Source organism: Somniosus microcephalus, unplaced genomic scaffold (assembly GCF_052327205.1).
Source record: "Somniosus microcephalus isolate GS21.2 unplaced genomic scaffold, FLI_Smic_1.0 unresolved_chr6, whole genome shotgun sequence".
NCBI lineage: Eukaryota > Metazoa > Chordata > Chondrichthyes > Squaliformes > Somniosidae > Somniosus > Somniosus microcephalus.
The window spans coordinates 39761219-39764898 of NW_028225184.1; the positions used below are offsets into that span (position 1 = coordinate 39761219).

The 3680-nt window shown below is 44.6% G+C and overlaps 1 pseudogene; it reads right to left on the reverse strand.

The window, feature by feature from the left end:
* Positions 1-619: 619 nt before the first annotated feature.
* On the reverse strand, positions 620-739 carry LOC147087215 (5S ribosomal RNA; annotated as a pseudogene).
* Positions 740-3680: the final 2941 nt, after the last annotated feature.

Consider the following 3680-nt stretch of genomic DNA (forward strand, 5'->3'; position numbering starts at 1 on the left):
GACTTTAGGGGAAAGATAATAATAGGATGTGTAAGAGTCCCTCAGCCATATCTGAATGTGTCAACTTGATAATTCTGTTGAGGATGTATTGCGGCAAGAAAATAAATAGATGATTTGAGGGCCTGTTTTTTAGTTGATGTTGTTATTCTGTCGCATTTTTGTGTACCATAATTTATTGGTAATATGCAATGAATGTAGTGATTAAAGGCAAAATTTAGTGTTTGAAATGTAAGGGAACACTGGTGAGCAACTCGCAGTGGAATCACGGAGAGAGTGTGTTTCAGCAGCTCTCAGGCTGGTTTGTCCAGTGTGAAAGAGACTTGTTAACTCATATTTTTTGTGAACAGCACGAGGTTTCAATAAAGACCTGATCCTGCATTACTACAATTGAGAGTGTGTGCAATCTGACGTTTAAAGCAACGAAACGAAAAAGAACAGGAAAGCAGCACAACGCTGTGTCTCGACGTATTTCCTTCATGAAGCAAATTGCAGATAACAGATAGAGGGAGAGAGGGAGAGCGAGAGAAAGAGTGAGAGACAGAGAGAGTACTGCAAATAGTTTGATGATTGAAAGTAGCTTGAGTTTGCAGGGCTGAAAAAAGGACCAGCCGGCAAAAGAAGCCTACAGCACCTGGTATTCCCAGGCGGTCTCCCATCGAAGTAGTAGCCAGGCCTAACTCTGCTTTGCTTCCGAGAATCAGACGAGATCGGGCTTGTCCAGAGTAACTCACCCGTAGGCGTCAGCTTTTCCTGGTTTTCTTCAGGTGACAGATTCCAGATTGATTTGCTGTTCTGTTTAGTGGTGCTGTGTCTCGACATCTACCTTTCGAGAAGCAAGTAACAGCGGACAGAAAGATGGAGAGAGAGAGAGAGCAATTCCAACAGTTTGGTGAGTGAACGCAGCATGATATTTTTAGGGCAGCGAACCGCTTCTGCTGGCAAGAAAAGCCTAAAGCAAATGGTATTCCCAGGCAGTCTCCCACCCAAGTACTAACTGGAGCTTGAGCTTGAGCACAGAAATTGGAGTTTCGCAAACGGAGTGCATTGCAATCAGAGTGCGGAATTTTATAATTGCAGGAATTGGTGATGAGGAGGAAGGTGGTGGAGATGTCTGTCTGAAAAGGAGGAGTGGAGCAACAGAACCCAAGATCTCTAAGTTAATAGACAGGAGAGCGGACCTGCATGACAGCGAGAGGAGCGGCTGCAGATAAAGGGATATCCGAGATCAGGGAGGGAGCGTGAGTGTTGAGGAGCGAGGGAAGTGACATCAGTGCAAGGGAAGGGGCTGATTGGTGAGAAGTTGATCATTGTTTCTTTTAAGTCTTAAATTTATCACTCTAAGTTACTTTAAAAATAAGTTAGTTACTTGTCGAGTAAATAAAACATGGCAGGGAAGCTCGGTCCAGTGGAATGCACATCGTGTGCCGTGTGGGAAATTCAGGATGCTTCCCATGCCCTGGACAACCAGGTGCACAGGAGGTATCCTCAGATGGAGGGGCTCAAGCTCCGGTTTTGGCTCTTGAGCAATAGCTGGCGTCACTGAGGTACATCCGAGTGGCTGAGAGCTACTTGGATAGCATGTTTCAGGAGGTGGTCACCCAGCAGCTAAGGAGTGAGCAGACAGAAAGGGAATGAGTGATTGTCAGACAAAAGAGGAGGACCAGGCAGACAGTGCAGGAGTCCCCTGAGTACATCACACTCTCGAACCAATATCCTGTTCTGAGACCTGATGAGGGTGATGTTCCTCTGTTAAGTAAAGTCTCTGGGGAATGAGGTAAAGCAAGTGGAGCAAATGTCAGTAGGGTAACATGTAGGGAACAGTGATCGTAGGTTTAGATTAGATACGGAAAAGGAGAGGGAGGAACCTACAATAAAAATAATTGTGGAGGAATACCAATTTCCATGTGTTGAGCATGGATCTGGCCCGGGTAAATTGGAATCAAACATTGGCAGGCAAGACTAAATTAAACAGTAGTTTCCCTTAATGAGGAGATGGTTCAGGTACAGTGGAAAGGCATTCCCACTCGGCGAAAAGGTAGAGCAACTAAAGCCATAGATCACTGGATGATCAAAGGGATAGAGTAAGCTGAAGCAGAAAAAGAGCCCGTATGACAGATGTCATGTTGAGAATACAAGTGAGAGCCAGGCTGAATATAAAAAGTTCAGGGTGGAAGTGAGAAAGGAAATAAGAGGGGCAAAGAGAGAGCATGACAAAAGATTGGCAGCTAACATGAAAGGAAATTCAAACATGTTCTACGGACATGTAAATAATAAACGGGTAATAGGAGGTGTGGGGCACTTTAGGGACAAAAAGGTGAACTACACATGAAGGCAGAACGCAAGTCTGAGCTACTAAGTGAGTGATTTGTATATGTCTTCACCAAGGAAGAATATGCTGCCAAATTCATAATGAAAGAGGAATTATTTGAGATATTGGATCGGAACATAATTGTTAAAGAGGAGATACTAGAAAGGCTGTCTGAACATGAATTTGATAAGTCCCCAGGACCAGATGAGATGCAACCTAGAATACCGAGGAAGGATAAGGAGGAAAACGCGGAGGTACTTGTCTCAATCTTCCAAGATACGGCTGTAAGAAAATAAGAAATAGCAGCAGGAGTAGGCCCTTCCGCCCTTCGAGCCTGCTCTGCTGTTCTATCAGATCATGGCGGATCTTCTGCCACAGCTGCATTCACTACCCCTATCGCCATATCCCTCGATGCCCTTACAAGTAAGAAATTTATAGACTTCTGTTTTGAATATACCCAATGATTGAGCCTCCACAACACTCCAGGGTTGAGAATTCTCCAGCCACTGTGTGAAGAAATTTCTTCTCATGTCAGACCTGAAAGCCCTACCCTTTATCCTGAGGCTGTGGCCCCTGGTTCTAAAGTCACCAACCAATGGAAACATTTTCCAGCATCCACCCTATCAAGCCCTTTAATATAGGTGTATGCTTCATTGAGATCCCATCTCATTCTTCTGAATTCAAGAGAATATAGGCCTAGTTTATTCAATGTCTTCTCATATGACAGTTCCGCAATCCCAGGAATCAATCTCTTGAATCTTCGTTGCACTTCCTCTATGGCAAATATATCCTTCCTTTGGTAAGTAGACCAAAGCTGCAGACAGCGATCACACCAAGGCCCTATATAAATGGAGTGAAACATCTTTACTCCTGTACCCAAATCCTCTTGTAATGAAGTCCAGCACACTATTTGCCTTCCTGATGGCTTGCTGCACCTGCACATTCACTTTCAGTGACTCATGCACAAGGACACCCAGGTCCGTTTGAGCATTCCCAATCTTTAGAGTCATAGAGTCATAGAGTTATACAGCACAGAAAGAGGCCCTTCGGCCTATCACGTCTGCGCCGGCCATCAAGCCCTGTCTATTTTAATCCCATTTTCCAGCATTTGGTCCGTAGCCTTGTATGCTATGGCATTTCATGTGCTCATCCAAATGCTTATTGAATGTTGTGATGGTTCCTGCCTCTACCACCCTTTCAGGCAGTGAGTTCCAGAACCCAACCACCCTCTGGGTGAAAAAGTTCTTCCTCAAATCCCCTCTAAACCTCCTGCCCCTTACCTTGAATTTATGCCCCCTTGTTATTGACCCCTCTACTCAGGGAAAAAGTTCCTTTCTATCTATCCTATCTATGCCCCTCATAATTTTGTACA